Source organism: Pan paniscus, chromosome 3 (assembly GCF_029289425.2).
Source record: "Pan paniscus chromosome 3, NHGRI_mPanPan1-v2.0_pri, whole genome shotgun sequence".
Taxonomy (NCBI): Eukaryota; Metazoa; Chordata; class Mammalia; order Primates; family Hominidae; genus Pan; species Pan paniscus.
In genome coordinates this window covers 92622633-92634732 of record NC_073252.2, presented here as the reverse complement: position 1 = coordinate 92634732, position 12100 = coordinate 92622633, and the positions used below count along the sequence as shown (strand labels likewise).

The following is a 12100-nucleotide window of genomic DNA, read 5'->3' as shown; positions in this document are numbered from 1 at the left end:
CGTCAGAATGTTCTGTCTGTAGATCTGAAGTTACATGGATGTTGTGTATCTTGATGTAAACAAACTATTTTATCTGCTCATACAACAGATGGTGGCATGCAATCATAGGGCTTTGAGTATTCTTTACTTTAATTTTCTGATATCTGTATCATTTTTTATATAGAATGCCAGAAGTAAGTTCTAGAAGAACTATTGCCAGGTAAAGAAAAAATGAAGAACTCAATGTTAAGTTCAAAAAAAAGAAAGCACCAAGTATAAAACTTTGGGAAGAAAAATAAAACAGGAAAAATACAAAATTAGCCATTAAAAAAAAAAAGTCTGTGGATAAAAAAATAGAATGGTCAGTCATGTTACACTGATTTTCAAATGGATTAAAAAATAGAAAAGGAGAGGTTATATTCCTGTTTTTTATTTCACATTAGTCATACCTTTACCAGAGTGTTGAAAAAACGTAGACAGTTGAAGAAAAATGTCATGATAGAACTAAAACATTAAGAGGTAGAGCAGAAAGGTTAAGAGACTAAGAAATATAAGAACCATAACATGGGTCAGCAAACCACGGCATGCTGGCAATTCAGGCCCTGCCTGTCTTTGTATGGCCTAAGAATAGTTTTCATATTTTTAAATGGTTAATGGTTAAGAAAATCGAAATAACAATACGATGACACACAAAAATTATATAAAATTCAAATTTCAGCATCCATAAATAAGGTTTTATTGGAACTTTATTGGAACATAGCCAGGTTCATTCTTCATATGTCTATGGCTACTTTCATGTGATATAAGAACTGACTAACTGTGACAGACCATATGGCCTGAAAAATCTAGCACATTTCCTATCTGGACCTTTACAGAAAAAAATTTGCTGACCCCTGTCCTAGAAAATAACTTCTCTACACAGCTACCAGAGTGAACTCTGAAAAATACAAATGCGATCATGTCTGTTGCTTAGACCTTCCAGCCCTGCTCTAAGTGATCTTGGGCTACCTGTTCTTCAGCATTATGTCACGAAGCTTGTCCACTCTCTTTGGCTTGCTCCAGTCCACTGGGCCTTCCAACTCTTTTTGAAATAGGCCCTGCTTCTATCCCCCTCCTGGCCTCTGCACAGTCTCCTACTCCTCACTGTCCTCAGCCCTCGCTCTACCACACCCTCACTGGGATAACTCCAAGGCATCCTTCTGGCCTCAGTTTAAATGTCACTTCCTCCCAGAAGCCTCCCTGATTCCCCAAGCCACCTTAGCTGCCCCTGTCATGTGCTGTCATAGCAGTCTGTACTTTTCACTCATATAATTTGTTATTATTATTATACAATTTGTGTCGTTATTTGTTTAAATCCAGACAGTCTCAGTAGACTAGAAGCTCCCTGATACCAATAGTTACTGATATACATGAAGTGTAACAAAGTGCTTACCATAAAGTTAACAAATATTTGTGAAATAAAAGCTTGAAATTTATTTTTTCCAAATAATGAATTCACAATATTTGTAAATTGAAAAGTATTTGTACCTTCTAGAGACTGTGTCACAATTCTGACTAAACAGATTTTTGCCTAAGTGGACACATGATAACTTGAAAGAAATGAATAGTGCTCCCAAAATACCTTTAAATAAATATTTTAATATTAAAAATTTATAAATATTTCAGGAAAAAAGAAAATATGGTTATAAATTATTATCAATATCTACATATTACCACAGGACAGATTAAAAAAAAAAAGAAAAGGGAGTGAGTTGGAGAAGTTGAGTCTTCCAACATCTCCGTGAAATATGCTGACTGGAAAAAAGCTGAGTGCCATTTGAGAATAAATTTCATATAAATCATGAAATACCTTTGAAGATGATCTCCAAGTCATCTTCCAAGCAAACGCACTTGGGAAGTTTCCCATGTGTTACACATATTGATTATCTCTTCATTGCTTAGCCAAACTCTAAAAACCTGACTTAAGACAAAATCTTAAACTACCTCATTTACTATGGAACAAACATCAGTATCCGTTCTCATTCTGACATTCCCCAGTGTTTACTCCTTTTAGGTTGGAGGAAGCTCTGATTAATAGCATATCTGCAGCAGCCAAATTTTCTGCCTTGTCTTGCTTAAATGAGTTTTCATTTCTCACCAGAGAGGGGTATGAAGGCTTCGTCTTTCCCAGATAAAGTCTTTCCCTTTTGGCTTGCTTTTCTCAGGATACATGAACAAAGAGCTATTCATGCATTGTGTCTATTTCTGCACCATCTCTGCACTTGTTCATTACGGACCCTTGTGAACAATCTGTCCAGCAAATCAGGTGTGAGTTGTCCATCTACTAATTTACCATCCTTACCATCCTGTAGGACCAGTAAGAAGAATTCTTTTTCTATCCCCTAGTCCGGACAACTGCCCAAGAGCAACATTCTAATGCTGTGTACTCCATCTCCTCCCTTAATCTCAGTGGCCTCGATTAATCCATCTCTCCTTCTCTACTGGATGCTTTGAGTCCTCTTTTAAAATGCTGTAGTTTCTCTTAAAAACAACAGACTATCTTTACTTTCTATTTTCCTGTTCCACTTACCAGCCAGACTCTGAAATAACATTATACTCACTTGACTGTCAGTCTTCAGCCATCTCAACTAGACCCCAACCCCCAACACTCTATGAAACTGCATCTTGCTTAGGTCACTGATGACCTTCTTGTGGCTAAATTCAATGGACAATTTGCATTCCTCATTTTAAAAACTGTGGTAAAAAATACATAACATGAAACTTACTATCTTAACGATTTTCAAGTGCACAGTCAGTAGTGTGAAGTACGTTCACATTATAGTGGAAGAGATCTCCAGAAGTTTTTCATCTTGCATATTCGAAACTCTATACCCATTGAACAACTACCCCTTCCCCCTCCCCCTAGCCTGTGGTAACCAGCACCATTCTACTGTTTCTATGAAGATGACTACTTTAATTCTTTTTTTGGAGACGGAGCCTCACTCTGTCACCCAGGCTGGAGTACAGTGGCACAATCCCGGCTCACTGCAACCTCCACCTCCCTGGTTCAAACGATTCTCCTGCCTCAGCCTCCTGAATAGCTGGGACTACAGGTATGTGCCACCACGCCTGGCTAATTTTTGTGTTTTTAGTAGAGACGGGGTTTCTCCATGTTGGTCAGGCTGGTCTCGAACTCCCGACCTCCAGTGATCCGCCTGCCTTGGCCTCCCAAAGTGCTGGGATTACAGGCGTGAGCCACCACACCCAGCCCGAAGATAACTACATTAGATACCTCCTAAGCCTGACCCGAAGATGACTACATTAGATACCTCCTATCAGTGGAATCATACAATATTTGTCTTTTTGTGCACATTCCTCATTTTACTTAGTGTCTGGCTCAATTGACTACTGCTTCTCTTTTCCTGTCATCTGTGCCTCAACCCTATTTACCTGCCTGTTTTTAGTAGTATTTCACTGGCTATTCTGTTTCCTGAGAGTTCTCTGTCCTAGGCTTTATTTCTCTGTACTCTGCTATCATTAGTACAGTGACATTACTCTGTCCTGTAGCTTTAACACCACCTAATGTCAAGATTTATATCTAGCCCAGCTGTCTCCTATGAGCAGTAGCCCATATTTTGAATTGCCCTTTAGTTATTAATACCTCTAATATCTCTCTGTCTCAAATCATCTTTCACCATGTCCAAATGACTCTACTTCCAAATTTATATTTTTAATCTATCAGTGGTGTGATGGGTCCCCTACCAGGTTACTTAAGGGTGTTATATTCAATGCTTGAAACTTGAGGGCCAGGCAGTTAGCTAAGGCCATGGTGCCTAGCCGAGAAGCAGGGGTCCCTGAGAATGCAAACATCCTGAGGTATGGCTGGGAATATACCAAGGAAAAAAGTCCCATCACACTCACACACGCGCGCGTGCACACACACATACACGGCAAAGAGCCAGAAAATTAGCTTAAAAGCAGCCTAGAGATGGGAGGCGGTGTGGATCTCTTGGAGCCATACTGCTGCTGTCCAGCAGTGCCCTGTATGTATGTCCTAATAAACTCATCTACTCATCAAGCTGGACTTGTCCGAGTCATTCTCTTGGCAACGTCCCAGTTTTCCCAGTTTGCGGAGGCATTACAGTCCCAAGTTTTTCTCATTACGCCATCCATCTACCCCATTTCTCTGCTACCACCCTCTCTCATCCAGACTATGATAAGCACTAACTTATACTAGTGATTTAAGAACTGTCTAACTGCTCTCTTGCTTCCTCTCTTGCCAAATCCTGCCCCTTCCAGCCCCTGTGTTTTCTGGCATGGTTTAGTATAGCCCATGTGCCTTAAGAAAAAACAACAAAACACATTTTATCAAATCATTCTTTTGATTAAAACCTTGCAACAAATTCCTACTGCAGTTAGGATAATACCCAAAGTGCTTAACATGCTCTACAAAATCCCCAAATGACCTGTTATGATCAACCTCTCAATTATCTTTCCACACCAATTTTCCCTTTATTCACTGAACTCCAGTCACATTAGACTACCTGTACAATGTCTTGAACAAACTAAGTTCTTCCAGGATTCAGGCTCTTGGTCATTAATGATAATATTATTACTTTTACTTTATTTTTTAACTTACACGTAAATCATTTGTTAATAATAAAAGCAAATATTTTTTCATCGCTTAATATGTATCATCATATTTAATCCTTCCAATAATCTTTCAACCCTGGTACTAAAATTATCCTTGGTAATTTACTAAAGTTAGTACTTTGGTATATGGTGGAGCTACTGTACTGGCACCCATGGTTAGAATAACTTCAGTGGAATGAGGAGAACAAAAACCAGGCTGCAGGGGCCTGGTGTGGTGGCTCACACCTGTAATCCCAGCACTTTGAGAGGCCAAGGCGGGTGGATGACCTGAGGTCAGGAGTTCAAGACCAGCCTGGCCCACATGGCAAAACTCCGTCTCTACTAAAAAATATATAAAAATTAGCTGGGTGTGGTGGTGGGTGCCTGTAATCCCAGCTACTTGGGAGGCTGAGGCAGGAGAATCACTTGAACCTGGGAGGCGGAGGTTGCAGTGAGCCAAGATCCTGCCATTGCATTCCAGCCTGGATGAGAGAGCGAAACTCCGTCTCAAAAAGAAACCAGGCTGCAGGATGGTAAAGTTCTCTATCAGTAATAAAATTTCAAAATGTTAATTTGGGTCATCCAGATTTTGATGGAATTATATGCAAACTATGTTCTAAGAAGAAATCTGTCACAAAGGCGAACCTTAAAAAAATCTTAAAAATAATGCAAACATTTTCTTTTACAACATAAAAGTAGCATCTTCAATTAAAATTTTAAATGCTTCCTATTTCTGAATATAAATATGATAAAATGATCAAATAGACTAGTGACTTATTACATACCCACACGACGAGTTTTCAATAAGAGGAAAAATTCACAAACCTTGAAATATACGTTTTATTAAAAGGTAAAGGAGGAAAATGACAATAAATTGTCCTTGGTATTCTACTTCCACAAAGCAAACTTTTATGTAATAATATTGCTAAGCAGAAACTAGAATATATCAGGGTCATAGCTAGATTCTGCCCTTTTGGGGTTCACTGGCATAGCAAAGCTATTTATTTTAGCCAAGGAAACTGCAAGGCATGTGAAAAAAATAAGTATTTTCTGCTGGCTTCCTGACAATAAATATGTTGAGTTTGCTCATTTGTAACTATGATCTCCCTTCTGGAAAACTAAATCAACTAAACCTCAGGTGGGAATTTCTGGTACTCTCAATCATAAGCTATCCATTTATTAATTGATTTTCAATAGTCTTTGTTTCTGTAGCAGCCTGAAAATGTTACTTGAGCCTGCTAATTCTACCTTTATTACATAGATGGCATCTTGAGAATTTAAAAATAAGCAAGTAGAGTTATCCTTGCTTTGCACATGGCAGACAAGGAGGAGTGGATCTTAGAGGCTAAAAGGTTATGAAATAAATTATCAAACATGAAAATACTACCCAAAATGAGGTTGATTTTTTGTAAGAGCAAAGAAGGACTAACTCAAAGAAATCATTTTTCTAGGAGCTTCCCACTTACTTAAGCAAGGAAAAGATAGGCAAACAAAAAGGGATATTGCTGAAAGAATTGGAACTTATTATTTGTTGTTATACAGTGAACGTTTGTGTCCCCCCAGCCCCAAATCATATGTCAAAATCCTAACGCCCTATGTGATAGTATTAGGAGATGAGGCCTCTGGGAGATGATTAGGTCACACAGGCAGAGAGCGCTCATGAAAGGGGTCCCTTATAAGAGAGACCTCAGAGAGCTCCCTCTCTCCTACCATATGAGGATACAGTGAGAAGGCATCATCTATGAACTAAGAAGCAGTCCCTCATCAGACACTGAGTGTACAGGTACCTCGATCTTGACTTCCCAGCCTCCAGAACTATGAGAAATAACTGTTTGTTGTTTAAGCCACCCAGTCCATGATATTTTTGTTCTAGCAGCTTGATCTAACTAAGACATTTGTATTAGGGAAAGAATTTCCTCTTTGATGATATTTTCCATTTTCTCACATCTTTCAAACTATGGCTTTATAACTCTTACACATTTCTCTGCTGTTGCCACTCCATAATGGATTTTATCATTATTAAGTGTTCAATACTTAATATTTTGTAAATTCTTTAGTTATCTGGAGTATTCTTTGATCTCTATATAGAAAATGTTCTATAGGGTCTAAAGCCAGGTAAAGAATGAGCATTTTTTATCTATACAAAATGCAAATATAATATGAAGATTTTAACGTGTAATGACAACTTAAAAGTCACTTGGAGCAATCCCCTGATAAAAGCATGACTCCCTCAGTAACTGCAGGGCACTTACCACTAACCTTAGGCCCTCTCACTTTCCATAATCAGTTTCTTCACTGGATCATTCTGATCCATGACTTCAGAGATTTATACTAGTTAGAAATAGCTTCTTACATGTGACAAAAATCTGCCATTTTGTAGTTTTAACATAATCCTAATATTAGAAAAAGAATTTATAAACAATAAAGGTATTTTTCAGATTCGGGATAAAGAGGAGAAAGGCATGTATTATTTAATAAATAGTGTTAAGTCAAGTTACCTGTTTGAAAATATAAAAGAATACGTCTGAATGTGTCCCACTGAACAGCCACCCACAGTGAATCCTTAAAGAGGCCACATGTCTTGAGAAAGCCAGCACAGTACCTCATGCTCCAGTGAGAGTGTCCTGTTGGCATTACAGAACAATAGCCAAGTGGCTACACACTCACTAGCCAAATATTCTGGATCATATGTCCCAAACGCACCCATTCAATCACTCATTGCATTCACTCATTCATTCAATAACAAAAAACAATTACTTGAATTCCCACTTTGTGCCAAGCACCTTCACACATCCTATTGTCTACTTTAATTTCCTGCCCTCATGAAGCTTACACTCTAGTATCCATTTTCCTGTAATGGACTCTGAGGATTAATCACATCATGCTTCCCACTTACTCTTGTTTACCTGCCACAACCAGAAGTTCAAATCCCTTGGGTCATCCAGCATCTCCTGGACTCTTATTTCTTCACTGCTTTGTGTATCTCCTAATCTAATCACTTCACCATCTATCACAGCCCTCACAAACCCATTACTGTTTTACTATACCTTCTTTACAGTCTCTTCAAACAGATGTTGCTTTTTCTTTCATATGCCTTATTCTTATAAACCTGGAGATGGAGCAAGTGTCCTCCTCATTACTGTTTTAACTACTATCAGTCATCTTTGATCCTCCAAAATCCCAAGTCCTTGGAGGCTCACTATACCATTCACTATAGGGCCTTCCCACTGTTTGTCTCTACCTCACCCACTGTTTTAGCTCCTGACTGCCTTCCTCTTCACCCCATTCCAACAATCTCTCATGATTATTTCAATAATCATGCACAATCACTGAATAAATAACCTTACTATTGAATTGTTTGATTTCTTCACTTTAATGATACATTCCCCTAAGGCTAAGCCTTACACCTAGAATATATCAGCATGCACTCCAAAATTCATAACCTTTAATTTTTCATCAACAAGTACAACATGTCTGAAATCTAAATTTTAAGGACCCTTTTTTTTCCTCACTCAGTCTGCTATCTCTCGATTCTATTAGCTTTTTTTACTGTACCAAATTGACTCTGACCAATCTCATTAGCTCTTATCAACTGAACTAATTCTTTACAAATTCACTGACTTACCAATTTTCCACTCTCCATTACCCTCCACCTCAATATTTCTATACACCTATCAGCTCTTTGTCTAAAATACATACCTATCCAATGCTCTCCATCTCCACGGCCACTACATTGCTTATCTGAACTATGGGGATACTCATAACAGTCTCCTGCTCCCATTATTTCTCCCTTACAATTAATTTTCCATAGTATTCAGGGTGATCTGTTAAAAATATACATCAGATGTTACTCCTATGACTACAGTCCTATATTGGGCCTCTCATTTAATTAGAAAAATAATCTGAACTCCTTAACACAACCTACAAGGCAGTCAATAATCTGGCCCCTGAGTACTTCACGTAATCTCTTATCATTCTGTCTCTTATTTACTATGCCTCATTCATAATGGCTCTTTTTCAGTTCCCTAAACACACCAACTGATTCCTGTCTCAGGGACTCTGCATTTGCTGTTCCTTCTGCCTGGAGAGGACATCTCCACATCCTCATGACTGACTCTTTCAGGGCACTCACATTTCAGCTCAAATTATTTTCTTTTTCTCTAACTAGAGTCTAATGACCTTACTCTTCCCCTCCCCTCATTATATTCATGTTGTACTATATTACTTTATAGAATATATCATAACCTAAAACTGTATTTTTCCTTATTTTCCTTTTTCATTGCATGTCTGCTCTACTAGACTAAGTTCATAATAGCATCTTCATTTTCCTAGAAACCAGCACAAATAAGTGCCTCATAAACATTTGTTGGACGTATTTATTATATATAATATATGCTAAACATGAGCAGGGGCCACTGCTAATAAGTGAGGCCTGAGACTAAAGGAGAATGTTTAGAGGAAAAGACCCATTTGGATTTAGGTCAAAGAACCAGCCCAGATTATCATCTAATATCAACTACTCATATAACTGCTTCTCACCCAAAGACAGCTTAATTGTCTCAGTGAGTCTTCAGTTGATTTTCTTGGGATTATCTATGTAATTGTCAGAGATTAATGTCAAGGACAAGCATAATATGCCACCAGGTGGGATTTACTAGTGCAGAACAGAACTACTGCTTATCATTTTAGGAGCCATACGACATGACTAACTCTTACTGGGTTTATTTTCTTTTAAAATTCCCACTTCTCCTTTGATATTTAGGTTTGCCAACCTTATTGGTTATTGAACATGTATGCTATATCTCCCTGCTTCATGGTACTCACAAATATGGGCAGCAAGTTGTGGATCTCCTCATCCAAGTCACTAATTAATCCTTTAAACAATATTCTTTGGTTAAACTACTTCAACCTTTTATGCATTTAAAAACATACTTATCAACCTCATTTCATTATTAAATTCAAAGGAATTTTAAGGATCTTTCTTTGATCAATTGTTAAAATTAACATCTCCCCCAATCTATCCAAAATGTGTTAAGTTGGATGTGATGTGTTTCTTGAGAACTTATTCTGGGTCTTGGCAATTCTGCCCTCCTCTTCTCAGTGCTCACTAGCCATGCTTTTCAGAATGCCTGCTTGACTTTTTTCCAGATGATCTCAAGTTCAAATTAGTTTATGGTTAGAAGTTAACTTTTTTTTCCTTTTTTGAAAATCAGTACTATATTTTCCTTTTACCACTCTTCTATTTTCTTTCCCATCCAGGATTTGAAACAAACGCAGATAGTACTCAGTGAATCTCATCTGTAAGTCCTCTACATACCCTGAGCGGTAAGTCATTAAGAAAAAGAGTCTAGTGAGAACCATTTAGAATCACTTTCTGTATGGGGGGCTTCAAATCCCTCCAGGATATAAATAAACCTCTGGGTTTTGGTTATTTTTATTTGCTGTCTTTCAACACAGAGCATTTATTAGTTTCACCATCACCCTTGACGACATCACTTCTGTTTTTTACGTATCCCTTGAATAGATGTTATCTGATTGTTTTACCTTTCATATATAAAGGATTTTTGGTTTTACTGTTGGTGGGTGTACTTTTTGTAAACATACCTGTGATGCTGCTCCAACATCCCTGCTAAGAGCTTTGCTGATTTTAACAAGTATGTGATTCCACTGCTGTAAGCCAAGGGTAAACTTGATTCCACCAAATTTGCTTAAGTGTTACTTCTCTGTATTAAAGCTTCAAGTTCACTCACTGTCTAACCAATGATACACAGCTACCTGAAGACATTAAAATCTTTCAGAAATTTATTCTCAATTTTTTTCTTCTTATAAATTACTAGCGTATCAGGATAAAGAATAAAGTGTGTGAAGAGGCAAAATAAGTGTGTACCACTAACTTGAAAATTCTGCAACAGGTGTCACCTTAGTTTTAACACATTCTTTTGTTCAAAGATATAAATTCAGAATCTTTGGGAGTAGTTAATTAGGTGCATCTGTGAGATGAACACCTATTACAGAGTTGGACACAGGAGTAGCATTCAAACAATACCCTTTAATAGATACAAAAATAGAAAAACACAAAAGAGAATACATGGACACATGAGACTAATTTTTAGATAAAAGCAATTTGTAGATAGTTCTTTAATTTGACTAAAAGGAAAGTGAAGATGTCTAAATATCCATACCTGTCATATGCTTTATACTATATAATATAATATATTGGTTCAATTTTCTTTTATAAAATCATATCATTCTAATAAACAAACCTTCACATAATATAAAAGTAGGAAAACTTGGACTTCTGAAACCTGCAATGTGTCTGAAATACATAAACTAGAATAGCAGCAAAAGACAGAAATTAAGCCTTCCATGATTTTGAAGTCTGCCTATCATTAATGTTCTTAATTAACTTTTGAAGTTGTGATTTCTTTTGAAGAAAAAAAAAAACTAAAGTGCAGGAGTCTTCTTCAATACTGAGTTTTAGTAAACATAAGTTTCTTTAATTATCTGGTTTAATTCAATAAAATAATTTTATTGTGTAATTTACTTCTCTAAAGGTGAAATGGAAAACAACTTATCCAAACAGCATTATAAGAGAAGGATTACCGGTCTGACAAAATTCTGCCTCTAAGGAACGTGGTGAATATTCTGGGATTATGAAAGCCAACTTGGCATATTACGAACACTGACTTTTATAAATAACAGATCTTTATAAGTGCTAATAGTACACGTTTAATTTGGTAAACAACAACAACAACAGGCATTTCCAGCATTAAACAGAATTAAACAATTTGGATGTGAAAATACATAGGAACTATGTTTCTTGGCTCAATAATTTTTAAGTACTAGTCTCACAAGGAACTGAAGTGTAGTAATTACTTATGTTCAATAGATGGCGACCTTTACATTGTAGTCAGCAAAACAGTATTTGCATAAAACAGTATACTCAACCAGCAGAAAATCAAAGATCAATTACAAATATTCCATATTTTGCAAGAGACAAAAATTACTTGATCATATACACCATTTTTTGGCAGGTGGTTTTTTTACAGGTTGGCAAACATATTTTGTGGGAATGTATCTTGCTGTTCTATTTTTTGGGGCAAGTCCAATTGCTAATTCTTATCTCATGAAAATATGTGCAAATATCAGGCTAGGGAATAATTCCTGCTTTCTTTGCATAGCTTATTAAGAATAGCAGCTTTAGGTAATATACTCAACTAACGTGTCTTACTTAATAAGGATATGTCACAAGACACCAGTATGTTTGTGAAACACAGCAATAATGAAGACATGGGATGGGTCAGCAAACTATTTCTTCATTAATCTATTTTGTGTGGGTCAATGAATATCAACAAAGTTTTAAAAAAACTTACAAAACAGTATGTTCAGAAATATGTAATTTATGCTTCCTAAATTTTCAATGAATGTACAAAGGTAATAGGTTTCTCCTTAAGAAGTAACATTAACTCTATTCTTCCAGTGCTAAAATTCCATTCTGATGGCCTTCAGC

The 12100-nt window shown here is 36.9% G+C and overlaps 1 protein-coding gene across 9 annotated transcripts in view; it reads right to left on the bottom strand.

Annotated features, from left to right (window-relative positions):
* PDLIM5 (PDZ and LIM domain 5) overlaps positions 1-12100 on the bottom strand; it is a 216444-nt gene that overhangs the window by 60672 nt on the left and 143672 nt on the right. The window lies entirely within an intron of this gene.